The sequence below is a fragment of the Equus przewalskii genome, chromosome 28, assembly GCF_037783145.1.
Source record: "Equus przewalskii isolate Varuska chromosome 28, EquPr2, whole genome shotgun sequence".
Taxonomy (NCBI): domain Eukaryota; kingdom Metazoa; phylum Chordata; class Mammalia; order Perissodactyla; family Equidae; genus Equus; species Equus przewalskii.
The window spans coordinates 18,952,771-18,977,747 of NC_091858.1; positions in this window are offsets into that span (position 1 = coordinate 18,952,771).

Sequence of the window (24,977 nt, forward strand, 5' to 3'; positions counted from 1 at the left end):
TTTCGGGTGAACTCAGTCGAGATTCAGGATTTTTCAGTCAGTGAAAGCTCATAATTGTTGGTTTCAAAGATAGAATTGATTCTCTCCTCACCCTCTCTTTGCTAGGGTTCATTCTCATCTCCCAGGAATTTGCACAACAGCTACAGGGCTGTGGGAGGAGCTCTTCTTCTTCTGGTTGCTCAGAACCAATCTCATGCTGACATCCCACCCCTGATATAATTTGCCTGATGTATCTCAACCTCTGCCATCTTGGTCCACATCTCTGACACATGTCCTCAGAGGTGTCTGCATTTCTGCCACAGTGTCTAGTTACCAGGTACAAACAGGTCATCTACAGTCTTCTCTCCCTAAATTCTGGACCCCTTGGAAGTTAACCAGCCCCCCATCAACCCTTCCATATCCTTCCTGAAGCCAACACATAAGTTCAACAATTCTGCCACACCTTTCTGATGTCCTTGGGAGAGTTGGGGTTGTCAGAGGACACTCTGCTATTAACACCTCTCGCCATCATTCTGTAAAGCTGCTAATAACAGACAGCAATGGGATCTGCAAACCAAAATTCCATCATATTACTCCTTACAAAGAGCCCTCCTAGGGCAGTGGGATAAAGGATGCTGAGCCCTGTGTTCACTTCTAACCCTTCTTGTTTCATTACCAGCACGCCTCCACTTTAGCTTGAAAGTTGGGTTTTTTTGGTCTGTGGGTGGGAATGAGAGGGATGGAAGATAGGTTAAGGAGGTGTGGATTTACCAACAGTTCACGTTCACACTTTTCTCTATTACAGCTGAGAAACAGACCATGACATTTTCAATTTAGGGGTTGAGAATTTGGTATCTTTTTCATCCAGCCTAACTTGAGAATCACCCCCTCCCCCAGCACAAGGGGAATGGTCACAGAGAAAAATACGTGATAATTAATAGCTTAAATTACCATTGTGCCCAAACTTGATGATCACCCTGGAATTCAGCTCTGGAAACGCCTTCTTAGTATGTCCATGTTCTCTCCTTTACCTGATCCACATTCCTCTCTCCAGATTTTATATCTAAGGTCATTCTGCCTCATGACCGTGAATTAGCTGGTTCTGAATGGGAAAATTCTCTCTCTGCCTACAACTCCCAGTTTGTCGCTGCCCAGTCCCCAAATCAAGCTGGCCAAAGAGACGTCAGGGGAGAGAATTAGGAGACAGGTAATGGACAGGCCAGAAGGGTACAAAATAAGGCTACAGAAGGTAAAATATAATGTTCAATAGGTTGAGTGGGATCAAATTATGAATGGCTTTGAAAAGCAGGTTTGTTGTTCTGAGACATGGTAGAGCAGGCAGTGGGGCCCACGGTAGGTTTATAAAGAAAGCAATATGATCAAAATGATTTTTCAGGACAATCAGTTGAAAAATGAATCGGAAGGAAACACCTGGAGCCCAAGACTTCAACTTTCAGCTGAGTTTATCTGCTGTAGCTGTTTCTCATTTGTCAAAATACTGCTTCATGATTTGAAGCTAAGCTTCAGCAAATCTTTATGCTAGAAATTTGAACAAAAACTTCTCAATTCACCCATTATGGAGAACAGTTTATAACAGCCAGAGAGAAAATAATGTTTATAATCTTTATTCATGGGAAAGACTAAGCTGATATATAATATGGTTTGGCTAATGTTTATCCCTTATTTATGGAATTGTTATCCCCTAGAAAAATAAGAATCCATTTTTATTTTATATTCTTTCCATCAACTTATAAACATAATTATAGCTTCACCCATTCTAGCACCATGCCTCCTGATATAACAAAGAAGCTGTTTCTCCTTCCACTCAAGATCAATCCTCCACTAGTATAGTGGGGAAGCATGTTGACCTGAGAAAATATGGCCTGCAGTGTTGAGAGTCTGTTTGAAGTCATTGTCAAAAATGGGCTGTTGAACCAACAAGCCTTGCTGTATGACATTTTCCAAGAATGCTCTACTGTTCAGATGTAGGTACAGAAATCAGGGGTACAAGGTTCATCTTCAGTTGGATTTTGCCAGATAGGTAAAACAAAATGTTAGCTGTAGAAGGAAATTTAATATAAGGAATAGGGTAAAGACAGAAGAAAGGCAAAAGCTGATAGACTGGAAAAATATAGACAATCCACGGACTGAAGGTACAGATGAAGTCAGAGTCATCAGAATAGTGAATAAGTTCACTGGGGAGATAAGAGATTGTGATGATAGAGTAGGATACTTGAATCAAAGAGCTTGTAGCTGAAGCTGATTATCCTTCCACGTAAGGTCTGCGGTACGTTCATGGCATCCAGTGGCTCAGGTACAGAAGAAGAGGTGATGACTGGAGATGAAGAGGCTTCTCAAGCCAAGCTCTTAACTGTTCCTTCCATGTGTATACCAAAGTCAGGCAGGATCGTGGCAGAGATTGAGAAGGAAAGAACGCCTATGATACAAGTATGAATGTAGATGAATAAGAGAAAATGAACTACAAACACTATTTAAATGCCCCAAGGCTTGCCTTCGGCTCTGCCCCCTTCTCTGATTCTAAAGCAATAAACTGAGATCATTTTAATCTTTAATTTAATAAATGCCAAGTCCTCGTATTTCCATAAGCTCTATCCTATTTATTCTAGATATTTCTATAGTCTAGGAAAAACTAAGGAAGAGCTACATCTACTAAATGGCTCATACTCTAAACGACAGTCCTTTGATAATTCCTTTAGAATAAACACTCTGTTTTAACTGTTCAATCACTTTAACACCCTCACATCCAATGGTGCTGGAGACACTGTTTTCTTTAGGAAGGACTTTCTGTCTAAAAACCTAACTATTAAGGAGGAAAACAACTCAAGAAATATCTAAAAATCCTTAGTAAAACAGTATTGATACAGTTTTGGGATGGAATTAATGCAATCCCCGACTTAGTACTAATCATTGAATGGCAAAGGAGGAAAGAGAGGTTAACAAAAATGTTTACATTTGGAAGTGGTGGTCATCAAATATGAATGGGTTTTCATGATTAATTAAGCAAAACAATGCTGATCCTATTGCTAAGAATGTTGAATATGTCCTCTCTGCCTCCAGTTTTAATCTAATCTTATCTAATTCAGAATCATAAATACATTCTCCCAAATGTATTTGGGGTTATCGCAGAGCCTGTGGGACCCTTGTATCTCATGAGTGAACTAGACAAAGATGATATTTTTAATTTGGGATAATTTTACATGGTCAGAAGCAGAGAAAAGGAAAGATTCCTTTGGAAGTGGCCAGTCGTAATCATTGTTATCTGACCAAAAAAACCTTGATAAATTTAAACCAAGTGACACAAAATGTAAATAAATAGGAGTCCAGTCTTAGTCCCAAAAATAGCACAGGCTCCAGCTTCTAACAGTATCTGATAAAATGTGTGTAACCAAAACTAAATGGTCATCTTCTTTCCTATTTTTCAGATATTAACAAGCATTTCTCTGGTCTTTCTTTAAACAAAGATTGCTTAAATTTTTCTAAATGTGTAATTAACTCCTTTGAAATTAAAATGACATTCTAATTTGGTATAAATTTTCCAGAGTTCCCAAATTATAGAGGTTTGAGAAAATAAGCAATAGTTACTTAAACCTGATTGAATGTTGCAAAGTGGTTTCAAGCTTTGCTGGACTAAAAGATCCTAAAACTAGTTATGGTTTGAAACAGAAGATCAAAATATCAAAGCAAATGAAAGACTTCTAATATACTGCTGGTAAGAATATAAGTGATCGACCACTTTGCAATATTCTTGGCTGTTTCTTTAAGAAGAAATCCCCCCTATGATATAGTCATTCTATTCCAAGAAATTTACCCAAGAGAAATAAAAACATATATTCACACAAAAACTTTTGCATAAGTGTTCATAGAAGTTCTATTTGAAGTAGCCAAAACTAGAAATAATCCAAATGTCCATCAATAGGCAAATGAATAAACAAACTATGGTATATCCATATAGTGGAATATTAGTTAGATATAAAAAAGAATGAACTGTTGAACCACACTACAACATGGCTATCTTTCAAAATAATGAAGCTGAGTGAAAGAAGTCAGATAAGAAAGAGTACATGTTGTTTGCTCCTGTTTACGTAAAATCCTAGGAAAAGCAAACTAATGTAAAATGACCAGAGTTGCCTCAGAGAAAGTGGGATCGTGGAAGAGAAAGAAAGAGGTAAGATGGAGGGATTACCAAGCAGCTCAAGGAAACTTTGGGCAGTGATGGATATATTCATTAACTAGAATGTGAATGAGGGCATTTTCACATCAAAACATGCCACATTGCATACTTTAAATATGTGTGTTTTTATATGTCAATTATACTTCACTAAGCGGTTTAAAAATAGAGATAGTGCAAAAAGTAGGCATACTATTAAAAAATTTGCTACTTTTTATTAAAAGAAGAGTTTTTTAGTGTAAAGAAGATAATAAAAATGATACTTGTATTGTAGAAAATGTGCTTGGTTATCAAACTCCAAGATGTACACTGACTTGAGCATGCATTAATTAGACTGGGAGAAAAATTTTATTTTATGTCCTAACACTTCTCAGTATTAATGGTTTAAATAACCAAAGGTGTAAATAATTAAGAGACTTCATTTAAATGTGCTTCTTTTTATCCAACACTGCATTTTAAATAATTTGAGATCACGTAGAAAGTAGCAAATTAGAAAGAATTAGAAGTTGGATCTACATTGTTAAACTAAATATACCAGATTTGAACCTGAACCTCCTCTAGTCTTATTAACCCGTTTTTCACATTACCCCATCACCATCTCAACTTTATCTCCCATCCTTCTGCCCCTGCCTATTTCATACTCTTTTCATTCCTTTTCTTTCACCCATTCTCCTTCATTTTCCTCTGAATTTTTCCTTTTTTCCATTTCTCTTTGTCTCTTTATATTTTATACATTGTTGCTCCCTCTGTTTATTCCTTCTAGTGAAAAAAAACTTAAATTCAATTTGAAGGATTTTTTTCCAGAAAGAGAAATATTAACGGTTTCATTCACTTTTCAAACTATAAAGGAGCATAAAATTCTAAACCCCGCACCATAAAATACATATTTCAACAGGGATAAAATAAAGAAGAAGAAACATTCAGACAAAGACCAAAAGGGGGAAAAATTTTAAAGAAAGGAAGGCAAGAAGAAGGAAGGAAGGCATGTAAGAGACCATCGAGAAAAGTCGGCAGGTTTAGTTATAGTGTCAAAACCTAATTGCTGAGATCCACCTTGCAGTCCATCTGTGACCGTTTGTGAATTAATTTTGCTCCCTGACTTAGAGCATCCCTTTCTAATGGTTGTGACAAGGTCCTCTAGAAGTAACTAGGTGGCCCTAGCTTTGTTCCTTGAAAGATTACAGCCATCTCATTTCACAACTTCTTAAAACAAGACTTGCTACCAGTTTTGATTTATTCTTCTGAATCATTTCTGCAATGATCCACATTGTGCTTTTTTTGTTTTGCCTGTTATTGAGGGGACGGGCGTTTATTTCATCCTAGTGTGTGTCTTTCAAAACCTTCACTAACACCCGAAAACGTGAGTCACTCTATAGTTCTTTGCATAGTTTTTGATAAGATTCAGAAGCTCTTTTTGCAAATGGAACCAGCATTTCCAAAGAAACCATCAGGGATTAGAAGGAGACCACAGGCCTCTGGCCAGAAGACACTTTTAATCCCCATGTCATGTGTAATGAAAATAAGTTTAGGGTTAATGTTGATCTCCTAGGTAAAAATTTCTGCATTCAGAGAGGTAAAAATTCCTCCCTGAATTCTATAGGTCTCAACTATTCCAAGAGTTATGACAGCACAGTAGGGAATGTGCAGGAAAGCACAGATAGGATGAAGTGATAATACAACTCATTTCCTCCTTAACCCATGGGGTTCCTGAACTTTGTAGAAGTTTCTTTGACGATAATATCATTATCAAAATCAAGTGCAAAAAAGGAGTATGAGACTCAAGAAAAATCCCATATTGAATAAACATTTCTTATCAGGAACAAATGCCCTACAACTCAGAAGCACAAGAATTTTGTTAGCAATTCATATTATCTGTGCAATCAGACATAAAGTAGCTGTCAGTAACACCATCAGCAAGGTGATAGTTCCAGATAGTTCACAGGTGGGCATTAAGCCGACAGATCATAGGATTGTCAGATTTTACTGGTATTAAGTCAGCTCTGCAGAGTTGAGATGACAGCTGTTACTAGGACAGCTGAAAAGAGAAAGCAACTTATTATGTTTTGAAAGGCAGAGAATAGACTAGAAAAGGATAAGGCATCTAAGGATGAGCTAAAAATAATAATGTTGAAACACACCTGATCAGCAGTCTGCCATTATTTTAGAAACAGACACAAAAATCTATGCTTACATTGCCTTAATCTATCCTGGAATGACTACATTCTGAATCTATGGGATATCGACCAGAGAGACCCAAATAGATTTTTGCATTTTCCATTCAATCACTGTAGCATGGACTAGGCATCTTTTAAAAGGTCTTTCATAATTTTTACAAGTCAAATGTAATTGGTGTTTCTTGTTTACCATGAAACCGTGGGTGTTACATGGCAAGTTACTGAAAAGCATTTATATGATAAATTAATAATAGATCTTCTAGGTAATAATGAGTTTTGCTAGCTCTGACCTTAGAGCCAGAAGTAACTCGACAGATGCCATAAGAATTGCAATCCCAAAAAATACAGTCCTATGGCTTGTCCTATGAAAATGTTTTCAGCAGTACTAAGAAAATAAGCTTGATAAATGGCAATGCTATGAGAGCTTCACTTTCTGTAATGGCCAGTTTTACTGAACATTGAATATATCAACATTGAACTATGATTTTTGATGTGAATTTGTGAAGCCCATATGAAGTAAGGAAAGTCCCTGCAGTAGTCAGCTCAGGCTGCCTTAACCAAATACCATAGACTGGGTGACTTCAACAAAAGGAATTTGCTTCTTAACAGTTCTGGAGGCTGGAACTCCAACTTGAAGGAGTTGGCCAATTAGGTTCCCTGGCGAGGGCTCTTCCTGGCTTGTAGATGGCTGTCTTCTTGCTGTGTTGCTGTGTGTGACAGGGCGAGAGAGAGGAAGCAAGCTCTCTGATGTCTCTTCTTATAAGGGCACTAATCTTGTCAGGAGGGCCCCACCCTCATGACCTTATCTAATCCTAATTACCTCCCAAAGGTCCCATCTCCAAATACCATCACAGTGGGGGTTATGGCTTCAACATAGGAATTTTGGAGGGGAACAATTCAGTCCATGGTAGTCCCTATGATGGTCCTTTCATTTGCTGGCATTCTTATGACATCAATATTATATATGATAATGTAAACCCTCACTTGGGAGCCAGGCCTGTGGCCAAGTGGTTAAGTTCACATGCTCCGCTTCAGCAGCCTAGGCTTCACCAGTTTGGATCCTGGGTACGGACCTACACACTGCTCATCAAGCCATGCTGTGGCGGCATCCCACATAGAAGAACTAGAATGACTTACAACTAGGATATACAACCATGTACTGGGGCTTTGGGGAGGGAGAAAAACAAAAAAGGAAGATTGGCAACAGATGTTAGCTTGGGACCAATCTTCCTTACCAAAAAAACCACAGAATGCAACATTTAAAAAAAAAAGATTAAATTAAACCCTCAAGAGTCTTTGAATTGTCTTCATCCTTCCCTTGTGACTTCCATTATACCTCATAATTCTAGTTCTCATATTTTTATAACCACTTCTCTATGTCTTTCACTAGCTTTTTTTTTTGCTTCCTACTCATAGCTCAAGACTGCCACAGTACCTCACATGAACAGCAGATGAGAAACTAAGACCAGGGAAGGAATATGAAACACAAAGGATCAAGTCAATGGTGTGGTCAGAATCCAGAAAAGCTAATGGAAATCAAGTAGATAAAGAATCTGGAGGTCAGGATATGAGAGCCACAATTCTCCTAACTTAAGAGTTTAGCAGCAGTTGAAAAAGTAGGTAGTCAAAAGATAGGTAGTCAAAATACCAAGAGAGAAATAAAGTTATAATAAGTGAATCTGTTTGAATAGATAATGAATCTAGATTGAGGAAAAAAGGATTTTTCTGACCAGTTCTCTGTCCTCTGTTCTCCTTACTTTATAACCTCTTCTTTGATGAGTGTATCTACTCTCACAGTTTCAACCATTGCCTCTAATCTTATGACCCTTAATTGATAGTTGCAGTCCTAACCACTCACTTACCTCTGAATTCTCTCTCCCTGCTTGGGTATTCTATGACCACAAATTTCAGCTAAAATGGTTTGAATCTAAATTCATCATCTTTCTTCCTAAGTCAACCTCTAATGCCTAATTTCCTATCTTCAGGTCAGTGTTACTACAATTCTCATAAGCTACCTGGAATTTCATCCTGTATAGTCAATTTGTAATCGATTTTTTCAGTTTTTCTTACAAAATAATTCTCTATCTGACTTGCCCTTTATTTTATTTTATTTTTTTAGTGAGGAAGATTGGCCCTGAGCTAACATCCATGCCAATCTTCCTCTATTTTGTATGTAGGATGCCACCACAGCATGGCTTTCATGAGTGGTGTGTAGGTCCACACCCAGGATCCAAACCTGGAAACCCTGCGCCACTGAAGCAGAGCACACAAACTCAACCATTACGCCACCCAGCCAGCCCCTTAACTTGCCTTTTTTATTCCCATGCCCATCAGCATCAGCAAGGCCTTAATTTCCCTACTTCATTGTACAAGTGGGACAGTGTGGCTTTCCTAGAATAGAGAGAATATAGGCTACAGAAAATAGAGACAAAAATTATACAAATTGTGGAGCGCAGTGAATGTACCTTATAAATGAAGACTCTGACACAGATGAGACTGAAGATGTGGTCTGGGTAATCTGGAAGGTCAGTGAAGAACACACAACATCACTTCTTCTACTTAAAATAACAGCAGAGTGGTGAGCCAGTGCAGTGTGTATATTCTTAAATCAATCCATAATGTAAATTTGCACATTTAATAAGTTGAAAATATTAGTGAAAATTTAATCTCTAAAATGCGTGTATTATTTTAAAATTAAAAATCAAGAAATACAAATTATTTTATGAAATGTTATTTTAGTAAGAGCTTTTAATCAAATAAAAATCATTATGAAACATCTCATTTTTAAAGAGGGCTTAAGGAAAGACTATTATTAACTGGTATTTTTGATCTGAAAATTATGAATTGTTAGAATAGAGGTAGAGAAGAAATTAAAACCATAAAAATTTCTTGTTGTTGGCTGAAGAACTTGAACTTTATTCTGTTAGTAATAGAGAGATATTGAAGGTATTTGAAGGGAAAACATGTCAAAGATTTTATTTTCTTTAAGATTTTTTAAATTAATTTTTTTATTAAGATAAATTGGTTTATAGCATTATATAAATTTCAGGTATACATCATTATATTTCAACTACATCTGGTTCCCCACCCAAAGTCTAGTTGCCATTGTCACCATACAAATATGCCTTTCTACCTCTTTAAAATTTTTTAAAAGATAAACATGACCTAGAATAGATTGGAAGAGGGAAAATGGCTGTAGGCAAGGAATCGAGTTAGGAAGTTGTCACCTGAATGCAGGTGAGCAGTGACAGAATGTGTGAACAAAGATGGAAGTGGTATGAATGAAAAGGGAGATATGATCATAAGCAGTGTCACCAAGAAAAACAAAGTAACAGATTTGATCAGCAACTGTGGGTGGGGTGATTAAAAGATAAGTAGGAAGGATGGATGATGCTGAGAGGTAGGAAAATGCTAATGATATTGAGAGAATTTGGAACTTCAGAAAGGAAACTGGTTTGTGGACAAGGATGGTGATTATAATTTTTTAGCAATACTGTATCTGAAGCGAGAACAACATATGCAAACCGTCCTATAGACAGTTGGAAATGGTAGTGTGGGACTCAAACAAGGGTTGATGTTCAACAGGTGGATTGAGAAGTATCTGTATATCCGTATCTATACATATATATATATATATATCATAGCTAAAGAGACGTCAGTAAACACTGAGAGTTAGGTGAAGGAGGTATGGGGTCCAGTTGAGTCTGGAAAATTCTTTTATACAGGTATTTTTGTGATAGTGATCTTCTTTTTAAGTTATTATTTTAAAATAACACACTTAAATGCATTTCCTACTTTTCAAAAAGTACTTACTTACATAATTGGTGGGAAAGAAGTAATTATGTTGAAATGTGAAAAACATGTCTTTATCTCCTCCTGATGACTGCTCACCTTGAGAGTACTGAAATAATGATGTGTACGAAAACAGGAGTCAGGAGTCCTGGACTCATTCTCCAATTCCATCACTCACCTGCTGATGCAAACGCAGTATTTCTGGCCTCTAAGAACAGAAGCCAGGCAAGAGCCTAACCTTAAAGCCTCTTTTGCCAGCTCCTCCCTGAAATTATCTATAGTTTCGCATCTTCAGCACTTGTGTTCTGGGAGGCATTTTCTCTGTGCATTAAGACCACAGGTTCCCATCCCCCTGCCTTTTATTGTTTACTTGGTCCCCTCACCTGACAGTGGCAGGTTCTCTCTCCTAAAAGCCTCTTATCTCTTCTTCATTTGTTTTTCAAATTAACCAAAATCCCCTTATCTGCTTTTTATTTTTTCGTTTGTTGAAACTCCCGTAATTTCCTTTGGACAGGATGAGGACTAAGAGGATCTTGATTTGCTCAAAGAGCTGATTTAGCTGTGCCCAGAAATCTGTGTAACTAAGAGCATTTGGTTAAAACAGAGGCATTTGTGTCCTCTGTTTCTATCATGTAAAGAGCATTGTTATGGTGTCTTGTTCTCATCATCTATAAAAGACTTTAGAGTGCTTATGAATTTCACTTCCATAACGGCTTAGAGAAATGCTATGGGAATTGATGGGCACAAAAGAGCCACTCCTTAAAGGGAAATACTACATAAACTTACATATGTATGTATGGGTGTGTGTATTTATATATAATATATATAATGTATATATTGTATATATGTATATATACATTATATGTGTATAGACAATATATGTATTATATATATCCCCAAACATATTTTTTTAAATTTGAGAACCTATTTCTCTCAAACTCTTAAAAATATGACGTACCCATGAAGCATGTATGTAGAAATCACAGATTCTTGCAAAAATGTGCAGTCTAGCTAATAAAGCATTGTTATATGAATAAGTAGCATGACTATAGAGCAGAGAGTAAATGCTATATTACCAGATTGTTTCCAGGTTCTGGTCAAAATCTCCCCATGAGGCCTCTGCATTTAATGAGGTACCCTGCCTTCTCCTAATTAGAGGGATCATACAATTTATCACTCAAATTGGCACATGATTGACATTGAAAGGGGACACTAATAGTAATTACTTCTGGGAAACAAGTATAAACTGGGACTATCCACTGCAAAGCAACCTATGTCACTGTTATAGGCTGGATTATGTCCGGCCCACCGCCCCCCTCCAAATTCATGTGTTAAAGTCCTAACTCAGTATCTCAGAATGTGATCTTATTTGGAGATAGGGTCTTCACAGAGGTCATCAAGTTAAAATGAGGTCTTTAGGGTGGCCTTAATCCCATATGACTGGTGTCCTTATAAAAATGAGGAAATTTGGAGTCAGACACGCAAACAGGGAGAACACCATGGAAACTTGAAGACGGCCAGCTATAAGATAACAAGAGAGAGCTAGAACGGTTCCTTCCTCACAGCCCTCAGAAGGAGCTAATCCTGCCAGCACCTTGATTTTGGACTTCTGGCCTCCAGAACTGTGAGACAATAAATTTATGTTGTTTAAGCCACCAGGTCTGTGGTACTTTCTAATGGTAGCCCTAGGAAACTATTACAATCACTCTATGAGCAAATCTCTTTTTGTTGTTTTTGTTAATTCTATATGGACTTTGATTACTTGCAGCCAAAACACCTTTGACTTCAAGACTTCAAAAAGCCAACGTGAACAAGGAAAGGAGGCATTGTCCAGACCATTTAGGACAGCAAAGTCTAGGCAACAGGAGTGCTTTAGGCTCACCCAAGCAAGAGTGGGATGTTTCAACTCTCTTCTTTCTTGGGAATCTATCAAGAGTGAAGAGAGTCTTAACAACAGCAAGAATGCCTTCAGGGCTTGGGATCATGATTGTGGTAGCTCTTATTCAGCATGTAGTTATTCCATTCTTCCCCCCATTTATGAGACTTGCTTCAACCTCATGATGGATCAAAAAACTTCTCACTCTTTCACTTTGGCCTCAGGCATATGGCTTGCTTTGGCCAATGGGAACTTAGCAGAAGTGATGCAGAATGAGATTGGAAATTTGTAAGAGCCATTGAACTTGCCCTCTTGCACCTCAGCCACCAAACAAGATGAGCTTTCCTTGGGTAGCTCCTGTTCAGCCTGGACCATAGAATTAGTACACCTGGAGTAGACCTGAACCCTACCCACAGGGAGACACCAAGCCAAACTGGACCCACAGCTTGCAGCAGAGGCAGTCAAGCCCAATCTAAATCAACCAGCCTGCAACCAACCCACAGACAGGGAAGTGATAATAAATGACTGCTGTTTTAAACTACTGAGTTTTGGAAAAATTTGTTACACAGCATTATTGTGGCAATTGCTAACTAATATATAGGACTTCTCTTTATTGTAGATACTATTAATTGTACTATGTGGTAATTACCATGCTAATTTTTGCACAAATGTCTCGGGAGACTGTATTCCTACCTTCAAGGAGCTCCTAGTTTGGAAGAGAAGATCAAAGCACATTTTAAAATTGGCAAATAATGCAAAGTAGTGTTTATCTAAATGCTAAGTAATATGGTATTAAAATGTGTAAAGAGCATTAACAGTGACACAGACAAAGATCTTGGTCCCAGCGGGGCCATGGATCGTGTAATCTATTGGAGCTTCTGTTCTTTCAACTGCAAAATGAGTGCTTTGAAGTAGGTTAGCCCTGTGGTGACTTCTAGCTCAAAAAACGCAAGATCTTGTGCTTCCACAGAGGACTGCCTCAGACAAGATTGACATCGGGAAAGAAGGAGAGCATAATCATAGAGAAATTATAATACACAGTGCTGGACTTCAACAAATGGATTGAATTTAGATAGGTTGGTGAATAAAAATACAAAAATTACGTGGATAAAAGATCTTAGCATATATCAAGTAAGATCTGCACCAATAGAGAAAGGAATTATGCCAAGGAAAGTACTGTATCATGTGGTAACTGCTGAATACATGTTACTGCCAAATGAAACACCTTGACAGCACTTTCTTTCTAGGCACACTCTTATGAGATTTCAAAATTATCCAACATTAAAGACTATCCTTTCCCCTGACCACTTCTATATTCTGAGATTGTAAAGTATCGAAGCTCTTCAAAGACACTTTTTAAAATTACTCCAGCCCTCACATTGTCCTAAAAAAGGTTTAAAATTCATTTTTGCCCCAGTGCCAAATCCATACAGCACAATCAAGCTATGTCTCTACACCTCGATGAAGAGCCAAAATCCGAACAATACGATTAAGCGTTGTCTATACATCTCAGTGAAAAGCCAATCAGCCCGCAAAATTCAATATGGATTGCTACACAATCAACTTTGCTCTACGAATCATCAGAGGTGAAGACAACCATAATGAAATCATGAATTATATATACTAAAGGTCTTCGCTTATTATACAATGGCACAACCTTAGAATCCTAGAGCATCGTTAAAAAAAAAAAAAAAAAAAAAAAAAAACCTTGAATTCAATCGCCTAGAAAAACAAGCATGTGTTTCTTGTTGTAAATACTTCCTCTGGAGATCAATTTAGGATTAAGGCTGCTTTCAAAATGTTTCAAAGTGACCCGAGATTTTCCTGGAAGTTTCATTTTGTATGTTACTGTTCCCCAGCCTCAAACTCTCTTTGGGAGAGCAGAATCTTGCCTAATGCCTAACCTTAGCAGTGTCAGTAGGAATAACAAGACACGGGGAAGTCGTTTGACAGCATCTTTTGATGCCTCCTCAATGCACGCCTGTGAAAATAACTAAGTGACTATAATAGTAACAATTACACGAATGTCATAAGGCATAAATGAATAATTCCTTATTTGTCATGGTTCTATCACTTAATTTTCAAATTGCCAATTCATAATTTTGAAACTACTGTGCATTTTGACTTTTCTCTATACCTAGCCTTGTGCAGATTTCTAAACCTAGTAAGTACAACATTTTTGTAACATTTCTCTACCAAGAAAAAAGTGTTCTTTTTTTAGACTCGACCTGATGCTGGATCTTCAAAGAGGGCTCAGGGTAGCAACTTGCAAAGCACGCTCTGCAGGGAAAGGGGTGTGGGTGCGTGTCTATAAATACACCTCTATGCTCTTCTTTGAAATTATACTTGTAAAAGTTATTACACAGGAAATCCCCATGGATGACTAACACTTAAACTGAATAAATATTCCATGCGCCGTAGGAATCCTAGAAGTAGCAACAGAGGAAAACAGCCAGTTGACCTCTTCTACACTTCTGGGAAAGGCAACCACAGACATTCATTAATCTTTCCCTGCTGAACAGTGATGAATGATTATTTGTCTTTTTGCTTAACATAACGAGGAAATACGAACTACTATCAAGTTCCTTTTCATGTATCGTGCCGCATATTGCGGATTTGGCAAGAATTGGGGGAGGGGAGCACTCTGCTGGTTTCCTGTATCACCGTAATCAAAAATTATTGTGTGAATAATTAATATGAATTTCTGCATAGGTTAATTACTTCTTTGGCTACATATTTTCATTTTGTTATATTTTTGATAAGGAAATAATTAAGTAGTATAATTACTATCATTCCTTTGTTCTAAGGATATAAGTAGGAACAGATCACGGTGTGGGGGGGAGCCAGTGCAAGAAACTAGGAACGGAAAAATTGAGAAATATGCAGACTTTACAAGTCTGGACAGGGACATATTTGAGAAACTAGGTGGATATCTATAAAACAATAGATCCAAGGTGCCAGAAACAAAGTTTACACAGTAGATTAGAAATTACATTTGAAATCAGGTACCACAAAGAGATGTCAGCAAAAAGAGGTAAAAACCATTTAGATTAGTGCTTCTCAAACTTGAATTGCATGCGTGTCACCTGGGAATCTTATTAAAAGGCAGATTCTGATTCGATCGTCCTGGGGTGGGATCTGAAATTCTGTGTTTCTAACAAGATCCCAGGTAATGCCAACGCTGTTAGTCCACATACTACACTTTGAGTATCAGGAATTTAGTCTACCCAGAAATAGGCATATCGGAAAGTTAGGAAGGCAATCCAGGGGTTGTGAGATGGGAACTCCAGTCACAGTAGGCTAATGGTGGCTTTTGCCCCAGCCAGGACATTTTGTAGGCTTGCTTCTCACCAACGCAGCACTCAGTCCCAGGGCACGGAGAGCCCAAGACCCACAGAGGGAAGCAGGTGAGCCAGGGGAAGTAAGTAAAACAGATTGTAGGGGTAAACATAGGGTAAGTGTCAATATTATCTAATACAAAAGTAAAATCAAACAATTTCATTGACTCCCACATTCTGATTTTAATGGGAGCCCAGCAATTCAGTGTATCTTTGATAATGTGTTGTAGAAAAAGCTTTGGATAACCTTTGTTGGCTTATTTAACTCTTATTGACTTATAACTTATTAACAGGATAATAAAGTGCCAGAGTTTTCATTCATCAGCTATGTAACACAAATCAAGTACTTAACTTCATTAGATCTTGGATTCCTCATCTACAAACTGGAAGATAATAATACTTACCTCATGAAAGTATTTTGATGACCACAGAAAAATACATAAAGGTCTTGGAACAGTGCCTGGCAGAGAGGAAAGAATAGATGTGTGCCATTATAGTAAGACCTTGCCATGTTATTTCTCCAACCACCTCTCTGATATTGCAGGTTAAAGAGCTTTAGGTCTGCCATGATAACTCTCAGCCAGGTAAGTACTTACCAGAAACATCTGACCTGGCTTCAGCCTGGCTTCTCACACGCATAGACATAAGGACATAGCATCAAAACCTCGGGGTACTTGGCACTTTCTTTATATATCTCAAACCTATCAGGGGGGAAAAAATCATCTCTGCTCTCCTCTTATTATCTCTTTTCACCATTTCCAATCTCAATTACTTCTTTTTTCCCTCAATTATTAACATATTTTCTGTAATTTCCTAGAGGTTAGTGCCCTGTATTTGGAAACACAAGCATTAAGATTATTTACTATTTTATCAAAATATAATTTAAGGAGAAAGATTGAGGGATATGCATTCTAGTACACTTAATTTATAAAGCCTTCTTACTATCGCTTCATTTAGCCAATTACATGCCAAATATAAATTCTAATGATTCTTTACATAATTCCTCTTGAATTTGCCTCTTTCTCTCTTTCTAGGTGCCAACCTTCTTGCTACTCTCTATGTGTCTCATGTCACGACTTGCAGATAAATACAGTTATGTTGTCTCATCTCTGATCATCCTCTGCTCCAGGTTTTCCTGTGGCCCACTGCTTTATTAATCTTCCTAAAATACTGCTTTTTGTCAAGTTTCTACTCCTCTCAAGAATCTTGTCTTCCACATCAAGCCTAAACTGTTTTGCCCGCCATAACCTAACCTGTCTCTTTGACCTAGCTCTATCTTATCCATCTTTCAAAGCAACAAATTGTGCATCACCCATTCACCTACCATGCTGTCCTTAGTTGTCATTATTCTTTGCTTTGTTTGCCATCTTTTTCATTTAACTCTGGTGACCATTAAGCATTCCCAAAGATATGCATGAAGTGAATTCCATGAACTTGACTGGCAGTTGATTGGGGTACGCACATTAAGAGAAGAAAAACAGAAAGGACTCAAAAATACATTTACCCATATCTTTCCCTCAAAATTATGATTTCAGCTGAAGATTTAAACAAAAGTGACATATACCAAAGTGTGTCATAGTTTAGAACAAAGTTCTCGTATTGGAAATGAATCCCGTGACTGACATATTATCCATTGTTTGACCACAGGTCAACATATCTGAGCTGAACATGATCCCTACACCCTGCCTGAGATCGCATTACCAGGCTACACATGGGTACATAAAGCTGTCGGACTGTTATTTTAGAAGACGTGCAAGGAAGAACATGATGACATGGGTCAACTCCTGCCAGGAATACAGCTTTATGGCATGATAGAGCTGTTTAATGGTCCATTGATAGTTCCTCAAGACCCCTGAGGTGTTTAAAGCTTGAGCCACCCAGGGTGTATAAAAGAGCAGTAGTCAAACTATATGCTTTAAGTACCTACCTTCAAAGTAGTCTTTCAAATATCAAAACTGAGTTTAACTTTTTTAGTTTAAGTGCTGGGAAAAATAATAAAGATGGAAAAATATCTCTCTACTCTATCACTTTTATGTTAATAAAGTAGCATGATACACAATTTATATTCTTCTCCTCTTTTGAAATCTGTGACATTGTTTCCAACAGTTGTTTTCTATTGAATTGCCATGATTAGGAAGTACGCGACTATTTGAAGTGAACCATTGCCATTATTACTTTTTTAAAAATTAGTAACCAAAGAGATAGAAAGATAGATAGATACTTAGATAGTCAGACAGATAGATAGATAGATAGATAGATAGATAGATAGATAGATAGATAGATCTTAACAAATTAGGCATTATTCATCCATAACACTCAGCATTTATGTGGAGTTGACACCATGGCTGTCTCCTACTAACAAAGACACTGTCATATGCTGTTACGTTCTATGCCTGTGTCTTCAATCTCAGCCCAAATTCAAACAGAAAGAAGAGATGAAGAAAGGGAGGGAGGACAATGGGAAGAACGAACAAAGGGAGAGAAAATAATATTTATTGATTATTCCTATGCATCAGGCAGAATGTGCTGCATGATTACTCACATTTCATGACAATCTATTTCCAACTCTTAAGCCTACAGGAGTGTATATGAATAACTACAGATTTTAATTCCTATTTGGAGCATTCATGTTTCAAATTAGCCAGCTTTTGTCAGTTTACTACTTTTTTCATCATTAGCATTCTACATAGTTTACAATATATTAATCCACACTTGTTTTTAGAGCAAGGTGTTAAGCATTTTAAGGGACGTCTCTGTTCATGCACACTTTTTATGTCCATGCTTCATAGATGATGCTTATTGATTACCTTTGACATCAATGTAATATTAAGTAAAAAGTAATTTAAATCAAATTTTCTGATTACAAAATCAGAAGTAATAAATACTTCTTGTTTAAAATAGCACTGGGATAGCAGCCGGTGATATAGCCTTTCCTACTTCATAATAAAGTGCTTTGAAGAAACAGAAAAAACGAAACTTCAGAGCAGCACTGAGAACCAGAAATGAAAGTCAAATCATTGATAGAACCAAGAAGATTTCTACCAACTTCAGACTGATGAAACTGGACTGAAATTCCAAACAATAGCTGTGCACATTATACCATGAGAAAGAGCAAAACCTATTCACTGGAAGAGAGCCAAGGGTCTCCCCCTGCAATACATACCCTGCACATCAAAACTCACCAGCTCTATATACCAACTAGGGAGCTGGGCAGCTGGGGCAGAGCAAGGGCGGTGGGCGGGGTGGCACCCTGCATCCTCACAGGAACAGATCAGTAATTAAATCTCCAGGTGAAAGGAGAGGCAGGGAAAGCCCTGGTCACGGTGCAAGTTTATGAGAATAGTTTTTCATGTACAATTTGAGGGTGTCAGAAAGAGAAGATTCCTTCTCAATCCAACAAAACTAAACAAAATAAAAACCTGTTTACAGTGAGGATTGGGCTGGGAACAAGTCAAGGGAAAGTATCACAGTGAAGCCAGGTACCTGAGGGGTACTGTAGATATTAAACCAATTTTCTGCTTTTCCTGTTTAACTTGAGGGGTGATTCAGGGGTCTTGAGGATTTGTGAACTTGTTTTCCAGAGGATTTGTGAGTTCATTTTGCAGAAGGAGAATGCCTTCGGGGAGGTTGCGATCACCCAATGGCCAGCCCTCAGCAGCCTTGTTGAAGCCCAGAAGTCAGATTGCTCAAGGGCTTATCAGGAGTGACCTCTTTTTTCCTCTGGAGCTCCTCCTGCCAAGCCGCTCAGCTCTATAAAACTTCCATGCTTTCTGTTCTCGGGGAGGCAGATTTGAGCAACCCTGGTTCCTGCCTCCTCGTTTTGGTCAATTCAAATAAATCTTTCTTCATCTCCAAGCCCTGATGTCTCAGTGTTTGGCTTCCTGTGCACCAGGCACACCAACTTGAGATTAAGAGTTTCAGTATCAATAGAGCTGTAGGTCTAAAGGTGACATTTAATAAGACCCTTATGGGAAAAATGAGAGATGTGGGAAAATTCACCCATCCTATCTTTTGCCAAAAACTTAAAAATAAATTCATGAAGAAACATCAACATTGGGCATGTGGGGAGAAATATTCCCACAGGTAGGGAAAAGTAAGCGTCATATTGGAGATTCAGAGAAATAGCCTGTAAAAGTAGTTTATAACAACAACAACAACAAAAAACAGAGAAAACTTTGGTTTTCCTTGGTAAGATCTAGAAAACATAATTTTTATGAAGCAGAATAAAAAAGCAACAGGAGAGAACAAACTAGATGAAAAGAAGTCATCATGAAATTTTGAAAGACAAAGGTAAAGCAAGAGAGGACGTTTAAAATGTGTAAAATACAGTAGCAGAATTCAAACATACAGAGGAGGTAGTGAAGGGCAGAATTTGGTGACATGAAAAATCAAATCGATGGAGCATAAAACAATCTTGAAGAATCTCTTAGAACGCAAAGGAAAAAATAAGAAACTGGAAATAATGAGAAATATAGTAAAAGATGTGAAGAACAAAAGATGAAGATAATACAAGTGGGAAAACCAGATAAATTAGAAAGGAAACAATACTCAGATCCACAACTGAAGAAATTTTTCCTGTTTAAAAAATAAAGCGTTAGTGTTTCCAGTTAGTCAAAGTTTACTGCTTTTAAGAAATGTAACTTACACATGGATGTACCCTGGCAAAATATTTAAATTACAAGAATAAAATAAAAACTTTACAAGTACCCATCTCTATATAAAAGAATAAAAATCAGGACAGCCGCAAATTTCTATTCTACTACCCTAAATATCTGAAAACAATGGAATAATATCTGCGGTCACTGCAGCAGAAAAGAGTGTTATTTGAGAATTTTATATCCTGTAACATAATCTACATGTGTGAAGAAAATAGAAAGCCATGCTCATTACACAGGAGCTCAGAAAATATATTAGTTCTTTCCTTTCTTTAAAATTATTTGAACATGTTTTGCAATTAAACACAGGTAAATACAAAACTCAAAAATTGGAAGAAATGGTATGAAGACTACAAAATTTGTTCTCAACCAATTTGAACCTCAAATTCAGTGATATAGATGGATTGTGTTTTGTCTGGAGAGCTCCACAGAAGGAGGATGAATTTTGACTTTCCTTGTTTGACTCAGCTGGTACCTATTTCTCTGCTATTACTTTTGTCCTGGGAAACGTGTTTGGTTACTGCATCTTTAAAATTCATATTCTCGTATAGCCAAAAGAATTGAAAGCAGGGTCTTGCAGAAATGTCTGTAACCCATGTTCATAACAGCATTATTCACAATAGCCAAAAGGTAAACCAACTCAAATGTCCACTGACAGATGAATGGATAAACAAAATGTGATATTTACATACAATGGAATATTATTCAGCCTTAAAAAGGAAGGAAATTCTGATAGATGCTACAATATGGATGGAATTTGGGGACAATATGCTGAATGAAAACAGCTAGTCAAAAAAAAGACAAATATTGTGATAATTATATGGGATATCAAGAGCAGTCAAACTCATAGAAACAGAAAGTAGAATGACGGTTTCCAGGGGCTGTGGGGAGAGGGGAGTGGGGATGTGTTGCTTAATGGGAATAGAGTTTCAGTTTTGCAAGATGAAAAAGTTCTGAGATTGGTTGCACAACAATGTGAGTATACTTAACACTAAACTATCCGCTTAAAAATGGTTAAGATGGTAAATTTTATGTTATGTGTATTTTATCACAATTAAAATTTTTTAACTTTTAAAAATTCACATTCATAGTGAGTCATTAGGGTTTATTAATTTAGAAAGATGGAAAAACTATCTAGTGGCTTATTATTATTCATTATAAGGATCTTCTTTGTACCATATTCTATTTAAGATTTGTGGATAGCTCAGCATTAAGAATGCTTTAAAATCAATATATGCAGTTATATCTCAACAACATAAAAATGCATGTTCATAGGAAAAAACTGAAAAAGCTTTAATGCAATAGGCCATGCATTCTCACTTAGGGCAATGCTACTCCCAAGGGTACAAAACTGGTTCTTGCAGAGGGCAAAAAAAAATCTAGACTTTACAAGTATAAAGCACAGATAAACAGGCAAACAGATATACAATACATCAGTGGTATTAAAATTTTATGGGGTGATAGTGCAGGCAATTAGGAACATGTCTTAAAAGACTTCTTAAAGGGGTGATATTGAAAATAAGGTTGAACAACACTGCAATAGATCAAAATGTTAACACTGGGAACTTTCCAGATGGCAGGACGTGGTGATTTTTTTTTATTAATCCTTTTATATAATCAATTTTTTCCTATACTATAATCATATCACAAAAGTAAACTAATTTTAAAAATCAGTAAGTAAAATTATATGTGTGCTATATGCTCACAATCATATTTTAATGTGCAAAAGAAGAAACTGTAAGGATATGGACAAAAATATTAATAATGGTTATCTTTGGGTGGTAGGACTATGGGAAAATTTTTTTTCCTTTTATTTTCTTTTGTTTTCCAAACTTTCCATAATAAAGAAAAAATAGAATTTGTAATCATCTTCTTTAGGTCATATCAAGGGAAAACTTCAGAAGAATTTCTTCCATTCATTCACTCATCCATTCTACCACAATTTATTGAGCAGACACGATGTGATAAGTCCTGTGCTAGGTTCTGAGGATCATTGTTGACCAAAGAAGATGTGGATCCTGCACATATGGTGCTTACATTCTTATGGGAAGCCAGACAAAGACAAAAACATAAAAAGTAACAGTAAGTTATGATAAGTGGTATAAAAAATATATATCAACAGACTGAGAAAGGAAATTAAAGGCAAGTTTATTAGGGGAGCCAGAGAAGACCTCCCTAAGGCTATTTCCACTGTGACCTAAAACATACGAAGTAGCTATCAGGCTATATCAGGAGGGATGTGAGCCAGTTCACATTTTAAAAAGATTACTCTGTTGCTATGGGGAAACATACTGGAAGGGAGCAAGGGAGATATCATTGTTTGCCAGACTTCTTCCAAATCCACGTCCCTTCTGATGGCTCAAGTTCATGTTTTTGGCCCCACTGGAATTTCTTTCATCAAATACTACCCTGTTACCCCTTTGCTGTCACTCTTGGAAGCACCTGCAAAGTTGGTGAAAGATTTCCTCTTGAAATTATAGCTCTTTTGGCCCAATTCTATCGACAAACATTTGTTCAGATCCCTTCTGTTTACCAAACATCGTCCTAAGCACCAAGCGTAAGGCTGTGAGCAACATGGACACTCTCAGAGAGCTTACATCCTTCCAAGAGGTACAGTTCTCTCATACAAGGAATTTGGAACAATGTCCTCAAAACTTTGATTGGATAACTCAAAGGACATTTCTCTTTCTTAAAGATGGCAAAGTGACTTGACATCCTCAGATATAACACATCTTTATATTAGCTTCTGCTGTTCATAGTACCCCTACTTTTCCATGGCAACTTCTCAAGTCCTAAAACAGCCTGGATTTTGAGATTTTCTTATAAAGTACTGTACAATACGGTTCCAGTGCCCCATCCAACTGTTTCTTGAGCTACTATCCATCTTACACTCTCTGGTCTAGCCATTCTGAACTTCTGTCTCTTCTCCACTGCAGGACACTTCACCTGTAAGTGGTTCCATCAGCTTGATACACTCTTTCCTCCAAGAGTTACAGGGCTGGGTCCTTCTCGTCCTTTAGCTTTTAGCTTAAAGTATCCAAAGAAGCATTTCTTTATTACCCGTCCTTAGAGAAAAAAATCCTACATGATCTCAGTTGCAAATATGCATAATTATTTATAACGGATGATTATTTTATACATCTCTCTTGTTTGTTTTCCTCTGTCTCCTTCATTCAATGTAAGTTCCATGTGAGCAGGATCTCTGCCTGTCTTGTTCCTTATAATGCAGCTTGACACATAAAGGTGCCTAAGATTGCTTTTCAAATGAGTTCTGAGGGAGTGAATAAATGAATGAAAGCCACTCTCTGGGTCGAGAATACCCTTCCCCTTCTACTTTAACTTAGTTAATATCAAGCAGGTCTCCGATTATATGGTACTTCCTATGGAAAAATTTCCTTGAATCCTCTAGTCTGTATCCTTCTATATGTTCCCATGGCATCTTATAAGTCATCATTATAGTTGTATCATCTGTTACGGTGATATTTCATTTAATTTATTTCTTCTATGCTAACCCCAAGACCCGTGCCTGATATATAGTAGGTTGAAAAAATATCTGTTCCCAAATGAATAAATATGTCTAAGTAATTTTCAATTTATCTGAAGAGTTAAATTTCTACCTACCTTCATTCAATAAAGTTCTGAAGAGTAGAGATCAATCTAAAACTTCCTTACAGTAGCTTAAAAATGAAAAAGGGACTTCCATTCTCTGTAAAAATGGAGTAACAGACACTAGATTTACCTGCCCAACTTAAAAAGCAAAAACCAGATAAAATATAGGAAATAGTTTTCAAGACAACTGAACATGAGACACAAATAACAGGGACCACTGAGAGATAGGAAAAGAGATGAGCACTACCTGTGCCCCAGCATCAAAGAGTCTCCTGACCATATTTAAGGAAGGGGGCCCAGGCGGAGCCCAGTGGACCAGCTGAGCTGAGAAGATGCAACTGAGAGTCCACGGAGACCAAGGCAGCTGGAGTTCATAAGACATGGTACTGGAAAGAAAAGAGCAGCACAGGGGCCAGCCCCAGTGGCCTACTGGTTAACTTCAGCATGCTGTGCTTCAGCAGCCCAAGTTTGATTCCCTGGCGTGGACATCCATCGCTCTGTTGGCATCCATGCTGTGCTGGCAGCCACATACTAAAAAAATAGGGGAAGGTTGTCATGGATATTAGCTCAGAGCATATCTTCCTCGGCAAGAAAAGAAAGGAAAACAGCAACACAGAGAGAGAACTTCAGAGATCTGTCCTTAGTAGTCAGCAGGGGAGTTAACAGAACGTACATTTGAGGAAACTCCTCAAGTCCTGATACAAAACCACCAAAAAGGATTAGAGGAAAGAGTATGTGATATTCATATAGGGCTGAGTATGCTGCCTGTTCTCAATAGACAAACTAGAAAAATTCATGACCTATGGGGTTTTTGGTAAAGTATCCAGAAAAGTCTGTAGAATCTGTAGATATTAAAGGAAATACAATAAAATAATATTATAGACAATTCTATCCCAATAAATTCAACTTAGATGAAATGGAAAAAAAATCTTGAAAGATATTATCAAAGTTCACTCCAGAAGAAATAGACAACCAGGGTAAATCTACATCTATTTAAACAAATTTAAAATCCTTCACACAAAAGAAATTTCATTCCCAGATAGATTCAATGGTGACTCCTACCAAACATTTAAGGAAGAATAACCATATAATACTACATACACATACATACTATATAAAATCTTCCCAAAAATCGAGGAGGAGGAAACACTTTTCAATTCATCTGATGAAGACAACATTATTCTGATACCAAAATCAGGCACAAGAAAACTATAGGTCAATCTTCCTTATGAACTTAGGAAATTTTAGCAAATAGGATCCAGCAATACATAAAAAGGATAATACATTATGACAAAGGTGGAGTTTACCCAAGGAATACAAAGTTTAACATCTGAAAATCAATCAATGTAATTCACCATATTAACA